This window comes from Ursus arctos, unplaced genomic scaffold (assembly GCF_023065955.2).
Source record: "Ursus arctos isolate Adak ecotype North America unplaced genomic scaffold, UrsArc2.0 scaffold_13, whole genome shotgun sequence".
NCBI lineage: Eukaryota > Metazoa > Chordata > Mammalia > Carnivora > Ursidae > Ursus > Ursus arctos.
In genome coordinates, this window is record NW_026622797.1 from 42440077 (window position 1) to 42462277 (window position 22201).

The following is a 22201-nucleotide window of genomic DNA, read 5'->3' on the forward strand; positions in this document are numbered from 1 at the left end:
GCCAAGTATAAAGACCTTGCATGAATGATCCCATTTATTTCTCTTTATAATAATATTCTATGAAGTAGGTGCTATTATTATCCCCACTTAAGGCCAAAAGATTGAGCCACAGAAAGGTTTAATATCTTGGACAAGGTAGAACAGCTTGCAAGAGGCAGAGCAGTAAGAACCAGGCCTCTTTAACTCCAAAACTTGACACTAAACCACTCGTAGACTCCTGTTGGACGTTAGTGCTCAAAATTAAACTCCTCCTTCCAAAAGCTGCTTCCTAGTTGAGCTGCTACCTTTCCATAAATTACACCTTTATTCCAAGAATCATTTGTGGTGATTTCTTCCCTATATACCCATCCATATTAGTTTCCTATTCCTTCTGTAACAAATTTCCACAAACTTACTAGTTTATTGAAACACAACTTACTAACTTACAGTTCTGGAGGTCAGAATTCCAAAATGGTTCTCACTGGGCCAAAATCGAGGTGTTGACAGGGCTGTGTGTTCCTTTCTGTAGACTCTGTGGGAGAATCTGTTTCTTTGCATTGTTTTGTTTTGTTTTTTGTTTGGTTTTGTTTGGTTTGGTTTTTTTTGGCTTTTAAGACTTATTACATTCTTTGGCTTATGGCCCCATTCTTCTCTCTTCAAAGCCAGCAATATCAGGCCAAGCCCCTCTCACACTGCCATCTATTTGGATCTCCTCTGCTGCCCTCTTCCCCTTTTAAAAAACCCTAAGATTAGATTTGGCCCTCCCAGATAATCCAGGATAATCTCCCTATTTTAGGGTCATAGTTGATTAGCAATCTTAATTCTACTTGCATCTTTAATTCTTCTTTGACATGTAATTTGACATGTAATTTCATAGGTTCCAGGGAATATGATGTAGACATCTTTATGAGGGCTACTACTATTATACCTTCCACACCATCTCCTAAACAAATCAATTGTCACATCGTTAAGATTCTGTTTTTCCATTCTTTCACATTTGTTTTGGGTACTTCATTTCTGTTAACCTTGTTCTGCTTAGTTGAGACTCAAACTACTATAAAATAGATGTCAGATACTTGAGCTTTAAAAAAATTAAATTGGAACCTCCAAAGTCTCCTTTTAAGCTATATCATTAACGATTCCCGTGTTTGCTTAATTCAAGAAAATACATGTAAGACCCCTGGTTTAAGTTCTGAAAAACAAGTATTGTCTTTTTGGAGAATTTCTGAATTTTCAGAGCATCAGTATTTGTCAATATCTTATCAATGTGCCACAGTCTGGATTTTTCTGGGGTTTTTTCATGATTAGATTGAGGTCAAACATTTTTGGCAAAAATGCTACATGGGTGATGTGTATTTTTCATCACATTTGGAATTCATGATGTACTATTATTGGTAATGCTAAATTAGATCATGTGGCTGTGCTAAATAATCATCTTCAGTTTTAACAGTCAAATGGAGAACAGGTGGCAAGGCTTTAAGTCCATATAAGATAGAGTGTTAGCAGGGTGCCTGGGTTGCTCAATTGGTTACATGTCTAACTCTTGATTTCAGCTCAGGTCATGATTCTCAGGGATGTAGGATTGAGCCCCACATCAGGCTCAACTATATGTGATAATGTAATTTTATGTTATAAATAGAGCATACCATATGATTAAATTTATGTAAAGTGTTAGACCATGCAAAACTCATCTATGAGATAGTGACTAGAAGAAGCACAAGAGAACTGGGTTTTTGGGGCTGCTCTCTTCTTGATCTGGGTGATATTTACACAGATGTGTTCACTTTGTGAAAATTCATTAAGTGTACACTTATAATTCCTGTGCTATTCTATATGTGAGTATAATTAAAAAGTTTACACTAAAAAAAGGAGGAGCAAGGAAATTAGGGAAAAATCAGAATTTTTTGAAGGGAAAAATATAATTAAAAATTAAATGGAACAATTAAATAGCATATTAGATACCGACAAAGAGAGAATTTGTAAACTGGAATATAGTCAAAAAGAAATCATCCAGAAAAGGAGGTTGAAAAACATGAAGGATATAATGACATGGTCTAATAAAAAAATCAGATTGGAATTTCAAAAGGAGAAGATTGAGAAAATGGAGAATGTGAAAAAATTTTTTGAAGATTTTATTTGTTTATTTATTTATTTTAGACAGAGAATGTGAGCGGGGATGGGGGAGGAGAGGGAGAGAGAGTCTCAAGCAAGACTCCGTGCTGAGCACAGAGCCCGATGTGAGGCTTGATCCCACAGCCCTGAAATTGTGTTCTGAGCCAAAATCAAAAGTCACACTCTTAACTAATTGAGCCACCCAGGTGCCCTGAGAATATGAAATATTTAAAGAGGTCATATTTATTTACCAGGATGGTAAATTTTTCAGGATAGTGCGTTATATTAATTTTTGTATATTAAACCATCCTTGCCTTTCAGGAACAAATCCTACTTGGTCATGGGGTATAACCCTTCTCCGCTCCCCCACTTTCTCCCCGCAGTAGTAGTAGTTTTGTAGTATAATGCTCCTAGGAGTGGTTTTGCTTATATTGTCCTTGTTAAAGTGTTTTCATGTTTTTGTTTTTTTTTTTAAGATTTTCTTTGTTTATTTGAGAGAGAGTGAGAGAAATCACAGAGGAAGAAGCAGACTCACCACTGAGCAGAGAGCCTGATGCAGGCTCGCAGACGCTTAACCAACTGAGTCACCCAGGTGCCCTGTCCCTGTTTTGGTTTGATAGTTTCTTTAAATCTGTGAGTTGATGTATTTCATTTTGGAAAATTTTCAGCTAATTATTCCTTTCCATATTATTTCTGCCTCACTTTCTCTCTTCTCTTCATTAATGACTCTGAATTATGTGTGTCTTCTCTTTTATCCCCTATGTCTCTTATGTTCCTTACTAATCTTTTGTTTCTCTTCTTTCTGAAAGTTCTGATGTATCTTTCAGTTCAATAATTCTGCTTTTAACTATTTTATCTGTGAAATCCATCCATTGAATTCTCAATATCTGGTATTATATTTTTCAGTTCTAGAATTTCCATTTGGTCCTTCCTTAGAATTTTCTGTTTTCTGCTAACACTCTCAATTTGTCATTTATTTCTTGAGCATATTAAGTGTAACTATTTTAAAGCCCATTATTTGTATCTTCTGTTGGTTTATTTCTACCATCTATTGTTTTTCTTTATTTTTATAAAGTCTTATTTCTTCATATGCCTGATCATTTTTTTATTGAGAGCTGAATATTTTATATAAAAAATATAGACATAATTTAAGGCTCTTGATAATGTTGTATTTCTTCAGACAAGATTTAAATTAGCTTCTATGGGCTAGGGGCACTAATCACCTGAACTCAGGGATTCAGATGATTTAGAGCAAGAGTTTGAGCCCCTGGAAGAGCCACTTTACATCTGGCTCACCTAGCAGAATTACAACCCAAAGCCAAGGGCACTTTACCAGGGCCTGCCTTCCTGTAAGGGCTATAGTTTCCAATTTTAACCTCTAGCCCAGGAATTAGTGAGTTATGACCCACAGGTCAAATCTAGCCTACCACGTGATTTTGTAAATACAGTTTTATTGGAACACACTTATGCCCATTCATTTATATATTGCCTAAGGCTACTTTTATGCAATAATGACACAGTCGAGTAGTTGTTAGAGACAAATGGCCCCCAAAGCCAAAATTATTTTTTATATGGCTCTCTATAGGAAATTTTCCTGACCCTAGGACCCTGCCCTAGGTCCATAAGTGTGAGAAAAGCTCTGTCTAGCTTCTTAGCAATCTCTTCCAGAAATGGCAGGTAGCCCTAAAGGAAAAATAGCCCCAAAGTCTAAGGTAACCTCTCTTAGCTTCTTTCTTCTACTGGCTCATGGGCCTATGATTTTTTTTACTGCATCATTAGCTCTCTGATGTGTTCAAGTTGATTTTTTTTTTTTTCAGCATTTCCTAGTTATTCACTGTGGGAGGGTTGATCTGAATTTCACAGATTGTGAGGAAACAGAAATCTTTGTTTCTTGTAAGACATTTGTACAATCAGTTTAAAACAAATTCAGCCTGACATTGGGTATTCCTCCACACCCTTTTGTTGGTTAAAGTATTGTTTTCCAGGATATTGTCCTTTGTTACCTTTGATCTCCTCTAGTTGTTTGCTACAGTGATTATGATGCAGTTATTCTAGAGTTGATTCTTATAAGAACTGCTATCACCACACAAAATGAATCTTTTTCTAGACTATTTCAGAATATATTTACTTCACTAAATTTCCTCCTTCTAATAGATCCTGCATATCTGCTTCTGAATAACCTTCAAAATGGCTCAAAAACCTTCAATTATTCCCCATTGTCTACTAAAGAAATTCTTAACCTGACATTCAATGTTCTTTTTGTTCTCTTTTTCCTTATCCTGTTTTTCAAGTTTTACCATCCTGCTGATCTGGTGTACATACTTTGGTGAAATAGACACTCTGCTCTGCTTAATAAATACCAAATTATTTCCAGCCAACTTAATGCTTCTTTCTCCTTTAGATTGAACTTCCTCCCATTTCTACTTTTAAATTCAATTCAGATGGAAGTATATCTAACGACGTATTTCTTAGCCTTGTATGCCTCACAGGGGCATGCACCTAGTGCACAATCAATAAACATGTTTTTCACTGGAAATAAGAATTGGGTTCTATAGTATTTGCTTTGAATTGCGGAGTACTGTCCGTCTTTTCTTTTTTTCTGCAGGTATTTGAATTATTAAAGTAATTGCTAAAATTAGTGAATTATTTATATCATTAAATTAGCTAGATGATAATCATTAAATAAAGGCTGTTATCAGATATGGTATTGAAAATTTTCCTTTTTTCCTTTTTTTAAATTTAAATTCAATTAATTAACATAGAGTGTATTATTAGTTTCAGAGGTAGAGTTCAGGGATTCATCAATCTTATATAATACCCAGTGCTCATTATATCAGGTGCCCTCCTTGATGCGTATCACCGAATTACCCCAGCCCCACCTCTTCCCCAGCAACCCTCAGTTTGTTTCCTATAGTTAAGAGTCTCTTATGGTTTGTCTCCCTCTCTGATTTTGTCTTGTTTCATTTTTCCCTCCCTTCCCCTATGATCCTCTCTTTTGTTTCGTGAATTCCACGTATAAGTGAAACCATATGATAATTCTAATAAATCTAATAGACTTATTTCACTTAGGTGGTATTGACAAATCTCTTAAAACTTTTAAACTGTTGGTGACAATTGAATAATTTGAATCCACTAGTTTCTATTTTAATTCAAGTAACAAACCACATAACCAGTATCTAAAAATCCTAATATTTTAAACATTTAGACCCCTTATTAATTCTGCTAATCTCAGATCTCTGGGTAATTTTATGGAAGATTCATCAAGAATACACATAGGTTAGTTAATTAAGAATCCAGAGGATGAAATATGGTAAGGCTACTGAAAAGGATATGGGTTTTAAAACTTTCAGAGCTAGATTGCAATGTCCAGTTCCCTAATGTATGTAAAATAGATCAATTCTTTCCATAAATATAACCTTTGTGCAATATTTAAATCTGTGATGAAAAATAACAAACTTTTATTTGTATCTTGAACAGTTGCCCTCAATAGTTAAGTCATGTTGGCAAGTGGCAGGCAGAGAAAACAATAACTAAAAAGGTCAGGTCCTCCTGGGGCAGAGCTAGAAAAAGTGCCTAGAATAAATATTGTGAAGAATGAATAGTGGTGTAATGTAAAGCTGAACCATGAGGAGGACATCAAGGATTGGTGAATGCTCCTATTGGGATAGAAAGTGTCTTTATCTGGCTTTTGAGTTCAGAATGAAAGTGATAGTAATTTTTATGTGCAAATGGCAAAGGAAGCAGTGAAATGTATAAGGATTTAAGACTCAGTGCTAATATTTGCCCATCAATGAGTCTTGACCATGAGTAGACAAAAAGAATGGTGCTGGAGAAAAAAGAATGAAAATCCTTCCTAGTATTCAGAAGGCCAAATTATGATAGGAAGAATGCTTTTATTTAATGCGATTGAAGAGATGCTGGGAGAATTGCTTATGACAGAACACCTGCCAATATTTCACAACTAGTGATTCACATTTTTGTGTTAGACATTTTATCCACCAATTCTTTTTTCATAGGTTTTGTTTTTAGAGAACTTACAGGTTTACAGGAAAATTGCCTAGGAAGCATACCTACTCCTTCCACCTGTATGCAGTTTCCCCTATTATTAACATCTTGCATTAGTATGGCACATTTCTTATAATTGATTAACTAATATTGCTACATTATTATTAATTGAAGTTCATAGTTTACGTTAGGGCTCATCTTTGAACAGCTTTGTGAGTTTTGACAAATATATGATGTCATGTATCTACCATTGCAGTATTTTACAAAATAGTTTGCCCTAAAACTCCTCTGTGCTCTACCTATTCTTCCCTCCCCACAAACGCCTGGCAACCACGGATTTTTATTTTTATTTTTTTTTACTGTCTTTATAGTATTGCCTTTCCCAAAATGTCATATAGTTGGAATCATACTGCATGTAACCTTTTCAGACTGGCTTCTGTCACTTAGCAATATGCATGTATGATTCCTCCATATCTTTTCATGGCTCGATGGCTTATTTCTTCCTATCATTTCTTCCTATTCCATTGTATGGATGTACCAATTTTATCCATTCACTTATTGAAAGACAGTTGGTTCTTTCCAGGTTTCCACAATTATGAATAAAGCTGCTATAAACATGCATGTGCAGGTTTTTTGTGTGGACAAAAGTTTTCAACTCCTTGGGATATATACCTAGGAGCGCAATTGCAGGATCATATGGTAAGACCACGTTTAGCTCTATAAAACACTGCCAAACTGTTTTTCAAAGTGACTTACCATTTTGCATTCCTACCTACTGCTCTAGATCCTTGTCAGCATTGGTATTAACAGTGTTTTGGATTTTAAGCAGTCTAATAGGTATGAGTGGCATCTCATTATTTTTTAATTTGCACTTTCCTAGTGATATATGATGTTGAGCATCTTTTCATATGTTTATTTGCCATCTGTATATCTTCTTTGGTGGGGTATCTGTTCAGATCCTTTGCCTATTTTTTAGTTGGGTTGTTTGGTTTCTTACTCCCGAATTTTAAGGGTTCTTTGTATATTTTGGATACAAGTCTTTTATCAGATATATGTTTGGCAAACATTTTCTCCCAGACCATGGCTAATCTTTTCATTCTCTTAACAGTGTATTCCTCAAAACAGAAGTGTTTAATTATAACGAAGTGCAACTTTTCAACTTTTCTTTAATGGATTGTTTTTGATGGGGTTCTCTAAAAAAGTCATTACCAAACCCAAGTTCATGTAGATCTTCTGTGATATCTTCTAGGAATTTTATGGCTTTGTGTTTTACATTTTGGTCTGTGATCCATTTGGGGTTAATTTTTTGAAAGCTTTAGGGTCTCTGTCTCGATCCATTTTTTTTGCATATGGATGTCCCATGGTTCCAGCACCCTTTGTTGAACGGACTATCCTTTCTCCATTTAAGTGCCTTTGCTGTTTGTCAAAGATCGGTTGACTATGTATGTGTGGATTGTGATTCTCTTTTTAAATAATGTTCCTCCTGAGAAAGAAAGCATGTTGAAAGTTATGAATATTTTATTTTTTATTTTTTAAATTTTATTTAAATTCAATTAATATATATTGTATTATTAATTTCAGAAGTACAATTTAGTGATTCATCAGTTGCATATAACACCCAGTGCTCATTATATCAAGTGCCCTCCTTAATGCCCATCACCCAGTTACCCCATACCCAGTTACCAACATCCCCTCCAGCAACTTTCTGGAGTTTCGTATAGTTAAGAGTCTCTTATGGTTTGTCTCCCTCTCTGATTTCATCTTATTTTATTTTTCCCTCCCTCCCCCTATGATCTTCTGTTTTGTTTCTTAAATTCCACATATGAGTGAAATCATATGATAATTATCTTTCTCTGATTGACTTATTTCACTTAGCATAATACACTCTAGTTCTAACCATGTCATTAAAATGGTAAAATTCCATTTTTTGATGGCTGAGTAATATTCCAGTGTGTGTGTGTGTGTGTGTGTGTGTATACATATGTCTATATATACATATGTATATATAGACACACACACATGTCTTTCTCTGATTGACTTATTTCACTTAGCATAATACACTCTAGTTCTAACCATGTCATTACAAATGGTAAAATTCCATTCCATTCCATTCCATTCCATTCCATTCCATTCCATTCTGATTGACTTATTTCACTTAGCATAATATACTCTAGTTCTAACCATGTCATTACAAATGGTAAAATTCCATTCCATTCCATTCCATTCCATTCCATTCCATTCCATTCCATTCCATTCCATTCCATTGTATGTGTGTGTGTATGTTGTGTGGGGGGGGGTATATATATATATATACCCACATAACATCTTCTTTATCTATTCATCTGTCGATGGACATCTGGGCTGTTTCCCTAGTTTGGCTATTGTGGACATTGCTGCTATAAACATTGGGGTGCAGGTGCCCCTTCAAATCAGTATGTTTGTATCCTTTGGGTAAAAACCTAGTCATGCGATTGCTGGGTCATAGGGTAGCTCTATTTTTAACTTTTTGAGGAACCTCCATACTGTTTTCTAGAGTGGCTGCACCAGCTTGCATTCCCATCAGCAGTGTAAGAGGGTCCCCCTTTCTCTGCATCCTCACCAACATCTGTTGTTTCCAAAAGTTATTAATATTTTAGCATGACAAAGTTATTCGAAGTCTTCTATTGACAGCAGAGACTGGATTAGAGAATATTGGCTGGAGGTAGTCATAAAGGATTGGTAGCTAAAATATACCAAAGTCGTATTCTCCAATGTATTCTTGATTTGCGCCTAGGACCTGAGTGTGTAGGAGTGAGTAGATCACCTGCAGCCAGAATTTTGGTCCAGCTGGGTCTCCCTCCCCTGTATAAAGGATTAGATTGGAGGATATATTCCCTTCCCTGCTCTTTCTTCACTTATTCTCTGACTTGTAAACTCTGAAGTTATTATTCAACTGCTGTAGCTATTGCATTGTCATCAGTTATTTTTAGAATTACATTGCTGTCAGTCTTAGCTTTGATGTGATAATTCACAAAGCAAGCCAAATGAATTCATGTTTTCTATGGCTATATCCCAGCTTTTCCTTAGCCCTGGAGCAGAGTTGGTCTGAAAATTTTCTAGGCCAAAGTCATCAAAAATAAGAATACTATAGGAAAACAGTGCACCTAATAGCCTTGAAGTGGCAGTCCATCTATGCAGGTATTAATGCTTTCATACAAGAGTACTAGTCCAGAAATATGTAATAGGAATATATAAATTCACTTAAATTTAATCTAATGGCAAGATTCAATTTTCAGTAAAAATTGAAGGCTTCTTTTCAACCTGAAAATGGTGGAGTATTTTGTTTCATAAATCTGTCAGAGGACAATTTTCAAAAAAGTAGCATGACTCATACAAATATAAAATGAACATGCATCAAAGATTTTATGTAACTCATTAATTAAGTGAGGGAACCAGAAAAGCTATTATAACTAATTCAAAAGAGAATCCAAAGAACAAACATATTTATAAATCAGGAGTATTGAAATGAATTTGCAAAATGTTTTTCCATCATGGGGAATGGAAGTCAATTGAACCTTCACTAGTCAGAATTTATTGCATATTGGTAGACAAGAATTGTCAATAGACAATTATTTTGCCTTATTAGTTATCTACAACTTATAAGAATTGTAAATAGCTCCAAGGGCAATAACAGGCTTACATCAGATAGCCTAGAATGTACTCTAAACGCTGCATAGTTTTCTATTGAAGGTACTCAGTAACCATTTTTGTTTATTCCAAATTTCGTTACAAATTTTTCTGTGCTTCTATTTTTCTTTGGCTTGTGGGACATTTGTATCACTCCAAAGATTATTGAGGCTATAGGCACAGGCAATATTTATAAATTCTTCCTGAGCACAATATAGACAACGAGATGTTTGTATCATCACTAGGTTATCTTAGGTAAAACAATGCAGGACTAAAACAGGAATAGATTTGTAAAATACAGCCAGAAATACATTATATTAAAATATGTTTATTCAGAAAAAATATCTTCACTTGGCTTTCTTTCTTCTCCTCCTCCTCCTTCTTCTTGAAGCACATTTCCTTTATTTTTTGCCCCTTATTATGGATTGTATAGTTTTTTTTAATCATTTTATCTTTTTCGATATGATACATGTACTCTAATCCCCATCTCTCTATTTCCCCAGCCCCCCCCCCCACTGGTAACCATCAGTTTGTTCTCTATAGTGAAGAGTCTGTTTCTTGGTTTGTCTCCCTCTTTTTTTCTTTGTTCATTTGTTTTGTTTCTTAAGCTCCACATAGGAGTGAAATCATATGGTATTTGTCTTTCTCTGACTAACTTATTTCATTTTGTATAATACTCTCTGGCTCTATCAATGTTGTTGCAAATAGCAATATTTCATTCTTTTTTAGGGCTGAGTAATATTCCATCGTGTGTGTGTGTGTGTGTGTGTGTGTGTGTGTGTGTGTATACCACATCTTCCTTATCCATTCATGTATCAATGGCACTTGGGCTGTTTCCGTGATTGGCTGTTGTAAATAATGCTGCAGTAAACAAAGGTGCATGTATCCCTTTGAATCTGTATTTTTGTATTTTTTGGGTAAATGCCTGGTAGTGTGATTACTGGATGGTAAGGTAGTTCTATTTTTAACTTTTTGAGGAACCTCCATACTGTTTTCCACAGTGACTGCACCAGTTTGCATTCCCAGCAACAGTGCACAAGGGTTCCTTTTTCTCCATATCCTTGCCAACACTTGTTGCTTCTTGTGTTTTTTATTTTTGCCATTCGACGTGGGTGAGATGATATCTCATTGTAGTTTTGATTTGCATCTCCCTGATGATGAGTGATACTGAGCATCTTCTCATCTTTGGTCATCTGTGTGTCTTCTTTGGAGAAATGTCTGTTCCTGTCTTCTGCCCATTTTTTAATTGGATTATGTGTTTTTTGGGTATTGAGTTGTATTAGTTCTTTATATCTTTTGCACACTAACCCTTTATTGGATATGCCATTTGCAAATATCTTCTCCCATTCAGCAGGTTGCTATTAGTTTTGTTGTTTCCTTCACTGTACAGAAACTTTTTATTTTGATGCAGTCCCAAGAGTTTATTTTCACTTTTATTTACCTTGTCTCAGGGGACATATCTGGAAAAAAATCTGCTCTGGCCAGTGTCAAAGAAATTGCTGCCTGTGCTCTCTTCTAGGATTTTTACAGATTCAGATCTCACATTTAGGTCTTTAATTTTGAGCTTATTTTTGTGTATGGTAGTGGAAAGAACTCCAGTTTCATTCTTTTGCATGTAGCTGTCCAGTTTTCCCAGCACTATTTGTTGAAGAGACTTTTTCCCATTGTATATTCTTTCCTCCTTTGTTGAAGATTAATTGACCATATAATTGTGGCTTTCTTTCTGGGTTTTCTGTTCTATTCCATTGATCTGTGTCTGTTTTTGATAGTATAGCTTTGTAATTTCTGACCCACTTTTTTTCTCAGCTTGTATAACTAATACTTAGGCAATGAGTGTGTGAGAGCTCTCTGATGAGGCAATACTTTCTATTATTAATGTATTAATTGATATTTGTTGTTTGTTTCCTCTGGACTCTTTCTTCATACAGGTCTAAATGTTTGGAGGAGGTATCCCCTGAAGGAGCCTGCAGAAATGGGTCCCTGGATATCCCTCCCTCTTATTCTGGCTTACATATTTTTTATTGAGTTTTCATTCCAATGCTTTAAACGGCACTTTGGGAAGTTTGTTTCAAAGGACTGAAGGCTGTGGTGTCCTGTCAGCACTTGAGCTGGGTAGGCTCTTAAGGGCAAGCGGAATCTTCCTAGAAGCTATGGAACTCCCTTTCTCTCGGGAGTAAGGGCTTTCATACAAACAGGAGACTCCTGCCTGCAAACACATCTAAGGAATGGACACCCAAACTTCTGCACAGTGTGCCCTCACTGATAGAGCTTGCCTTGGCTGGCCCTTCTCTCAGATCAGAGGATCCATGGCCCTCAGAGTCATCCTGATGTTTGCACTTACTGTGCTGCACATGGGTCTCCTGAGTATTTTTCCCACGTAGCGGGATGTTCAAACTCACAGCTGTAATGTCTAGTGCAGTCGGCACACAGAAAAAATTTGTTAAGCTTTCTTCAGAACATCATCAACAAACAGCCACGCTCCCAATCACTGCACAGAACTCGGTTGAGGGAATACTGCCTCCTCACCTTGCCTACAGAAGACACAAAGAAAAGTCCAACTAAATCTATTTCATCAGCTTAGGGTACAAATAGGATTCTATTTTCCCTATTAATGGCTAAATTTTAGCAGAGTATAACATCTTGCATTTGAGCTCTCCTTCCCCTTTGGATTGGTCTGGAAATGTGGAGCTAATTTGAATTAGTTGAGAGAGGGTGAGTTCTGCCTTTATACCAAGCAGGACACTGGCAGGTTGGCTACGTGTGGAGGGATTTCAGCCACAGGCACAGGCTCTTCTAGGCTCTTGGTGTCTCACACACCCCTGTGTCCAGTGTTGAGATGGAACCACGGGCCATTATCCCTGGGGCTGCAGGCGAATTCTCCTTTAGGATCTGTGGTATCTTCCCTGACCAGCCGACTTTGTTCTGAGCCATTCTGGCCCTCTCTATCAGTTAGAAAATACCTTGGGATTTTAGGAAAGAGGTTTGGAATGGGGCTTTCCCTTCAGAAATATGCAACTTCCCAGAGCTCCAAGGGAAGAGAAGGGACCTTTTCTAAGCCACAGAAAGTAAAAAGTTCCAGTTATACCTTGTTCCCAGGGTAATGGGTACTTGTTCAATTTTCTGAAATAAAAAGATGACTTACTATCCCCCCGCTTTAGGTCAAAAAGAGGCAAATATTTAAAAAAATTTCACCTCACTTCATTTCATAACAAAGAGTGACTACACTTATCTGTCATTGTCAACAAATCATTTGTTTTATTAAAAAAATAGTTTTAAGTTTATGAAAATAGTATGTACTAATTGTAGAATATTTGAAAAACCATCATGCATTTTCAAAGTGAAAAAAGCCAGGTGACACTTGTCAGCCTGACTTCCAAACTATTACCAGGACAACATCTCTCACTTTCTATTTGGACTGAGCCCAGAGTGGGGGAAGCATCCATCATCTTAAATGTCCAAACTTGGAAAGAACCCTGCTCTCATCTGCAGGGAGAAAATTAAATTCATAGTGGCCCCCTGATGGCAAGAGAGAAAATAGAGAAGCAAAAACCCAGGAGGCACATGGTTAATGTAATCATCAACCTGAGAGAGAATAGTCATGATGTTTGCATAGCATAAGAATTGTGAAACTCCAGGTGGTAGAAATCTTTGATTGTGGCAAGCATCCTCATAAATTTCAATCTTCAAATGATTTTCCCTGATAAGGATTCAGTGAATATGCAAAATTACGACCCATTTACCTTATCCATTTCGGTTTTGCGTGGAATAAGGACTTGGTGATCACAAATAATATCACTGGATAAGCTCTGCTTTCTCGGGACTCCTCGGGACAAGTGCTTACTATATGCTGGGCACTGTTCTAGACCCTTGGGGTACAGGGAAGAAAGGCTACTGAAGTTTATCACCCAAAGGCTGATTCTATGATCTTCATTAGGAATGCAGAAACACAAATTGTAGCATTTGTTTACATGCAGATATTTTATTTTTTATTATTTTTTCCAGTCATCTCTGCTGAAGGAAGAATTGAGAAAAAAGTATGAGATTAGAACAATAAATAAGCTGTATAATGTGTAATTAGGGCATATGGAGCTCTGTCATAAAGAATAGCAAACAAGCGTAATGGCTTCATGGAATAATCCTAGGTACTACGGTTGTGAGTTTTTCCCAGAATGCATTTCATTTCTCACCTTTTGTTTCAGTTGTAGGCATTTCTTTCTGGATTCCCATGCCAAATCTCAACTCATTTTCCCTTGGTAATTATTTTTTCTCTTAAAATGCCAACTGGTACGTGTTTGCATAAGGTTTTAACCTTCTTCAGAGGCATATAATCAGCATATCAGGATGTCTGATCATTAGAAGATGTTTTAGGAAGACTGAGCACCCACTCAAAGTTAAATCTCAAAATTGAATGTCATTAATGCTTGGTGGCTTAGATTTCACAATTCCCATGGTAATGGCCTTATAAATTTTCCTTTAAGCATGGGAAATTGACAAAGAACTGGTTTCATTACTGAAGGCTTTGGAAATATGTCAAAGGGAAGATAGTTAACTTTCATTTTATTAGTCATTTTAAAGCACTATATGGGGAAGAGTAGGTACCATTATTTTGGGGATTCCTGAAGAATCTTCCCAGCCTGCATGCCTATTTTGATCTGAATGTTTTAAAATGTTTAAAATGTTTTAAAAACACAACATCCCACCTCCCCTGACTCCACTATGTCCCCCAATTTTGTCTTCCCAAACAAGGACCTCTTCTACACCCTCCTTGGCAAGTTTCTGCCTGAAGGTGGCCAGTCCAGTGGACCACCATGTAAGTGCTCTTTTTCCAAGGGACTACCTTAACCTGGGGTCTATGTGTCACTATGAAAAGGAAGACCGTGGAAATGCTGCTTAACTGAGCTGCTCTTGGTGGAAGCAGCCCCTGGTGCCTATTCCAGATGATCCCCAGCGTTATCCAGTCATGCACTTATAGAGGCAAGTGAAAAGTCACGAGACCCAGCATAGGGACTATGGTCAATAATATTGTAATGACTTTGTACGGTGACAGATGGTAACTACACTTCCCGTGGCAAGCATTTTGTAATAATTGTCGAAGCACTATGTCGTACACCTGAAACTAATATAATATTGTATGTCAACTATACTTCAATAAAACATAAAAATGAAAATTTTTAAAAAATAATAAATTCTAAAAAGAAAAAAGAAAAGTCACAGGACAGGAGGTATCTGTACAACCAGACTTCCTGAATTTGTTCTCAGGCAAACGTGGCATTGATCAGTCAAAAATGTGAATGGCTCATCTCTAGATAAAATAACCAGGGTTACTTTTTCTCCCAGGCTGTAGGTTGGCTTTATTTTGATGCCAGTTTTAAATTCTGGCTCTTGGCAAAAAAAATTGATCATCTTGCAAACAGAAATGCTTCCATGTCAGAAAACAGCAAAAGGTTCTACATAGAAGGGAAGGATTCTGAAAGACTAAATTGTGGTTGCCACCTTAAAGTAGGATTTAGTATTTAATACAATAATTTTTGGTAAGAGTTTGGCTGGTTTCTTTCCTGCTGCCAGCTGTTTTTGGCTGGGCCTGCTTTATTCTTAACTGCGTTTTCAAAGCCTGCTGGGTTTTGCATCACTCTGAAGGCAGGGGTCCTATTCTTTCAGGTTCTTGAACTGAACTGGAATTTGTGGTCTGGTACCAGGAAATGTGTTATCTGCACTTTTTTTCTTTCTGAGTAGTATAACAATGAACTACAAGTTGAAGTTAAATTCTTAGTTGATTTTTAATACTGAGCAGTTCCTGCAGAAGCACTTGAGCTCTGTAGAGAATTACGGGGTACTCATTATTCCCTAAAGGCCATACTTTTGCACAAGGCCCTTTGACTAAAGGGCCACATTTTTAGGGGGTTGAGATGATTGGGGAATAGCTAATTTTCAATCGATAAGGGTTGGAGACCCTTTAGGAAATTTCTGCTTATGGAATGGGGTTGCCTGGAAATTATTGCTGTTGCCCTAACTACGGTTTTAAATTCTGGTGGTAACCCCATGTATCCATGAGTCATTTGAAACTTCCCTCTCCAAATGACCTCCACGTTTGCACAGTTTGTATCACAAGTCAAGCTTGGGTCCTGTCATCTAGGCCCCCCCCGGGATGGGGGCTCTAGTAAAGTGCAGGTCATTTGGCAGAACTGGAACCTGCCTGGATTTGTCACCCTGTCCTGCCTTTGTGCTCTGGACTATAGTTCTCCCGTTAAACACTCAAACCCTGTCTTTTCAGCTAATCCAAATCCTTTCCTGTCATGAAGACTCTTAGTAAGAGTCTCATTTCCATGTAAGAAGAGATTTGTCCCCTTTTCTTAGTAGGGTAAGGGCTATTGATGTAGGAAAGATGTCAGGGTTTGGAGCTAACTGCCAAAAAAGAAATCTTGAGACATCTTTGGTGCAAAAAGGTGGCTTTATTAAAAGCACGGAGACAGGACCCATGGGCAAAAAGAGCTGTACCGGGGTCATGAGGAGTGGCCCCATTATATACTTTTCAAGTTGGGAGGGGGTTAGGGATAGCGTAAGTCTAAGGAATTTTGGAAACAAGGTTTCTAGGGCCATGAGGGGACTAGCTATTGTCAGGAAAGCTCATTTATTACTGTCTAATGAAACCTTAGTCATGAGACCCTTCAGATATATATCGGTGGGTCATATGCTTGGGGGATGATTGCCAACCTGTATCTTGGGGGGTAGAGATAAAGTTGCCAAAGGATTTTTTATATGTTAACGTAGACTTACAGGATCCTGGGGGTTGGGCTCAGATTGCCTCTTGCCCTTAGCAAAATATTACCATCGAGGCAGCTGAGTTCCTAGACGAATGTCACTCTGCCTATTTCAAGGACTTGTCAATAAGCTGTAAGTAGTAAGGAAATTTAATTTTTCTTTGCCTTTGTTTCCCACATCACTATGATTGGAAACCTTGCTCCTCTCCATCTCCTTCTCCCCTTCCCCTTGGGAGAAGGAGGGGGAAGTCTGGCTAGAACTGGACATCTGTTGAGTCCAATGCTGCTGGTGGGAGAATAACTGGGCCTCAGAAACAAGATTCAGGCTCTACCCTTTCGTTTTCTTTCATTCCATGTGTTTGGGTTCAGGGCATTTCTTCTCTCCCCTCTACCTCTGGACCTAGGGCAGAAGATGCTCCTTTGCTTTCTGTCTTCAAGCCATAAGCACATCTAGATGGGGTCAAGCTCCATGGTAGATGGTCCTTCTTTATGCAGTGATTGGGACGACAGCATTCAAAATCTCTTCAAATGTACTCCTGTCTCTTCAGGCAGTCCTGAGAGTGTGAAAATTCTTTTAACTGGATTCACAACAGCACTAGAAAGCCCACTTAAGCCCTAACAGATGTGATGTGTTCCAAACTAGCTTTTATCAGAGAGTCCTGCCCTGGAGTTTGTATGAGGCTTTCACAGATTTAAAATGATACTTGTTTCCTGTATGGCTGATAGATATTTGGGCTGTGCACTCTGTTGGCCAGATGCTTAATGCCCTCTTCGGCTTGATCCTTCTTTGGGATATAATAGCTCTACTGGGATTTTTTACTATTTTCAATGCAAAAGTTGGCATATACCCTGTACCATAAAGGGCCCATGCTTCTTTCTTTATTGATAAAATATACTCGTGTCCTGACCACAGAAAGTTTACAATCATGTTCTGGGCTTATAATTAGTTCAGAGCCAAACTGAAGCAACCAGGTAGCAGTGATTCTAAATGCCTGTGGTTAAGCCAGTTCAGCCTACTTCCTTAAAACCTCATCTCCATCCCTGGTTATAGTTCAAAGCAATGTAAAGTGGAACAGAATGTGGTCCTAGCATTGGAACGCAAAATTCCCAGATAGCAGCCAACAACTAGAACACCACCACTTTATCATTTGCTCACATAAATACCATCTATTTTATAACTACACTCCTGATTAGCCAATGAAATTTAAAAGGAATGTTATTAAAAATTGTTTTTCATCCTTCTGCCTATCTTCAGGGGTTCTGATGGCCCTGAGACGAGCCTTGCCAAGGTGCAGGGGGGACCTTGTCCTTGGAGGTCCCTAAAGAAGTCAAACCACCACTCTGGTCTAAGCTCCCAGAAAGACCTGCTCTTGAATACAGGAGTGGATCTCTCGACACACAAGAACATTTCCTCTCACCTAGTTTTAGGTTCTAAAAAAACCTATCCTGATTCCAAAACGAATCCTCTTCTCTCTGGGCCTGTGCCTTAAATTGCTAGGCAAAGCTATAATTAATACTCAAATACTAAAGTTTGTGGGGCTGGACCAGTTTGCCACCAAAACCTCAAGGGCACCAGCTGCAGGAAGCACTCGAAAGTGCTGGGCTCCCCATATGGTTCTTTGCAAATATGACTTCCTCTGTCTGGATATAAGTTTTCCTTGCCAAAACTCTATGTTGGTATTTAGTGCCTAGAGTGCTAATCACCCACCGACACTACTTCTGGGTTCTTAACCAATGAACACAGGCAAAGAGAAGTCAAATGCACCTTGCAGTAGAGCCAGTCTTGTTGGCTTGGCAGCCCCTGACAAGCAATGTTAGATGGTGAAACTAAGGCCTAAGTGAAGGTCAGGATTTCCTCCTTTCTTCCCAATCTGGGCCTTGTTCCTTAGCTGTAGGGAGAACTATTTCTACAGAGCACACATTTTCCCCAACCACCTATAGAGAGAAGTATGACGTTAATAACCCAGCGACCAACGGAACAGAGGCAGCTCGCTGAGAGAGAGACGGGTATGCTGTCAGCGTTTCAATGCCGTGCCTCCACCCCACCCTGGTCAGCTTGGTAAACATGGGTCAGATCACCTGCTGTCTTGCCAGACAGATCCGCTTCTATTCCAACGACAAAGAGTGAGTAAAGGGCAGAGAGAAGATGCAGAAGTACTCACCCCAGTTCTCCTTCATCTCCACAGGAACGTGAAAGGGGACGTAAATGCTCCCCCGAACAGCTTCCAACTGTGATGAGGACACGGCTCTTGTTTTGGAGGAAAGCATTCTCGTTGGTGGATATGAGATTATTAGAAAAATATTTCTAAAACTCCAAAAGCTTTGTTTTAGCCTTAATTTACTTTGCAAATAGTCAATGGATTAACTTTTTTTTTTTTTTTTTTTTTTTTTTGCTTGTTATAAAACAGGGTTGTGAATTTCTCTTGCTTGGTTCCTTTGAGCCCAGAGGCCTAGAAATGGGAAATGTGGTTTATACAGAAACAACTTCAGCTCTCAAGGTCAAACAGCATATTGATGAGCTAGAATTTCTTTATTTATTGAATCTGCTGACTCTGCCTCACATCAAACAGTGTTGTCCATATGCTTTCCTGACAAAGAAAGCTGTGGGGTGTTGCGTGAAAGTGCTGAATCATCGCCGTGGCACAGCTGAACGCACAGTCTTCAGGAGATGGCCTTTCTCTCAACAAAGATTTCCTGCAAAATTTCTTACTATATTCCACACGATGCTTGCATAAATCCTGGGGATGTAATGAGAGATGTTGCCTTTTCCATATCTTTCATGAACCTCAAAGTATTGAGCAAATACAATATTCAGTCTTTTAAACACAATCTCATACATTTCCACAAAATTCTGGCTGATAAATATAATCGGAACACTTTCAAAGATCATCCTGTTGGTCTACAGATCTGGTCGCAATGTGGATCAAGTTGCCACCTCCCTGTGCATCGCTGTCACTATAACCCAAAAGTATCAATCAACAGTGCTCTCCATACAAATATGTCATATTTTATGGCATTTTACCAGAGTTACTCGAGATTTAAAAAAAAAATGTTGATTAGTCATACAAGAAAGGCTCAGGTACCTGGGAAGTCCAAGGGGGCATCTGATTTCAAGCAAATTTCAAATAATGTCTCCAAGGCCCTGCTTCTGCCTACGCATCATTGCATGTGGGAACGGTAGCCAATGACAGCCTCAAGCCTACGACTGCCGCTCCTAATCCCAGCCAGCATGCATCAGTTACATTTTAAGGGGCTCTCTGTCCCAGCTCGGTTCGTACGTTCATGTCAGAACCAGTCATTGTAGCTAGAGCTCTGGAATACTATGGTCTGACCCAAGTCACAAGCACACTTCTGAGACCAGGGAGGCCTGGGGTCTTTGGACCCCCACCCTTTGGCCCAACCACATAGAATAAGAAAGACGTAATTCCACAGAGAAAGGAATGATGGTACAGGATGAAGGGCAAAAAGGGTGCTGAATGGTAAAATAACTGAGGGGCGCCTGCGTGGCTTAGTCATTAAGCGTCTGCCTTCAGCTCAGGGCATCATCCCGGGGTCCTGGGATCGAGCCCCAAATCAGGCTCCTGCACTGGGAGCCTGCTTCTCCGTCTCCCACTCCCCCTGCTTGTGTTTCCTCTTGCTGGCTGTCTCTCTCTCTGTCAAATAAATAAATAAAATCTTTTTAAAAATGGTAAAAAACTGAAAAGTGTTTAGAGCAAGCAAGCCTCTGAGGTAGATCCTTCAGATCTACTTACGTTTTGAAATAGCAAGATTGTTATGCTGTTAGGTAGTAGGATGCTAGTAAATGTTTGCCACAAGTGGAGGTCCAGAGAGAAACAATGCTGATTTGTATCATACGCGAACTTGCGTTGTATACATACTCCAACAAGACCAATCTCAAGCTCCCGAGCTCACATCAGCGCCCAGAGCCGGGAGGAGGAGTGCAGCACCATGTCACCGGGAGGTACTTCTATCACGGGGATGTGGTACCTGCACGTTACCTCAAGAGCGTACAGAATAGGAGACTGGAGTGAAACCATTAGGCAGTGACGAGGCTTGAGTGCTTGAGCTACATTTGGTTTTGATATATTTAGTTGCAAGTTTATATCACATAATTTTTAGTAATTGTTTTAATAACCTACTTGTATTGCCCAGCTCTTCTGCTTTCAAATTTACACCCAACGCTCACTCCTTACCTGGGGGAATTTACATTTTTACCTGTCCAGACTCAAAAACTCCCATCAAGAACTTGGTTATGCAATGCTACTTTTGGTAGGACAAAGTACTTCACCCCTCTGTGTTCCGAATTTGCAGCAACTCACTTTCTTTGGCTACCTGTTTGGCTCTACTGGAATAGGAGAGAAAATTTGTTCATAATTTATCTTCTTTTAGATTAACTTAAAAAAATCCATACAAAATTTATTCCCACAGCAGATCAAACACAAAGCACACCACATTAAATTAGCAATATACAGTTATAGAGGACCAAAAAATAATAGAGTCACATCACGGGTGACAACCAAGAACTCAACTAGGTATGTCAATTAAATAAAAATCAAAGCAACTTGCTGCAGAATGACACTTCAAGAAAATTCAAAGAAAGATGGGGCGCCTGGGTGGCACAGCGGTTAAGCGGCTGCCTTCGGCTCAGGGCGTGATCCTGGCGTTCTGGGATCGAGCCCCACATCAGGCTCCTCCGCTATGAGCCTGCTTCTTCCTCTCCCACTCCCCCTGCTTGTGTTCCTTCTCTCGCTGGCTGTCTCTGTCTCTGTCGAATGAATAAATAAAAAATCTTTAAAAAAAAAATTCAAAGAAAGATGATACAAAATTTCAGAGACTTGTTGACAAGCAACTGCTATTCTCCTTCCAGGGAGAAGACCAGAAAGAGGTCAGAAAGATGTCATTTCATACTTGATCTACCTCTGAGATACCTCATTCTTCAAATTATTGTGGCCCAAATGGACAGACTGGAAGGAGTCAGAGAACAACCGCAAGGACTCAGGGAAAGAAGAGCCAATGTTGTCAAGTGAGTTGTTTTTAACTAATGTGTGTTGGGATGAAGGGTGTGCAGTGAAACCAAATTGAGAATGAGAAGGAACTCCGTTCTAGAGAGAATTCTCATTTTTTTCTTGCATCTATACGAGTTGCAAATTACACCAAATTATTTTCACAGGCAAACTAGAAAGTGTGGAGCTTCTCCTTGTCGGTAACCCGTAATTTCCTTAGGGAGAAAATTCATAAATCACCTTCTTATTTTGGGAGTCAAGTGCTATTATCTGGAAGACTTGTTCTTTAAAGCACCAGAATAACACTAAAGACAACAGAAATATTTCTCTTTAATTAATTTTCACTTGCTCATTTTTGACCGTGACTGTAGACCAATGTTTAATCCAATTTCCCTAGCAGTTGAGGGTTTGACTTTCCCTAATGTTCTGTTTATAGCTGCTGAGTGTGTTGCTTGGAAAATGATGCTGAAGTTATAAAGATAGCTTTGTGACTTCACCCAAGACAGGAGGAAACAAAGAGGTGGCTCATAAATTAGAAAATCCTTTTGAAGTGCAGACGCCCTTTTAGAAACGGGTAAAATGACAACCCCATGAAACAAGCTGCCCCCTTTATCACAAGGGGGCAATTAGGTTGTTCAAATGAATTTGTCTGTTTCAAACTGATGGATTATAAATACT

General features: G+C 38.5%; 1 long non-coding RNA gene across 1 annotated transcript in view; it reads right to left on the reverse strand.

Annotated features, from left to right (window-relative positions):
- Positions 1–11330: 11330 nt before the first annotated feature.
- LOC130543545 (uncharacterized) overlaps positions 11331–22201 on the reverse strand; it is a 39082-nt gene continuing 28211 nt past the window's right edge. The window contains exon 2 of the long non-coding RNA XR_008958973.1: positions 11331–21285. This is a non-coding gene — a long non-coding RNA (uncharacterized LOC130543545). The remainder of the gene's footprint in view (positions 21286–22201) is intronic.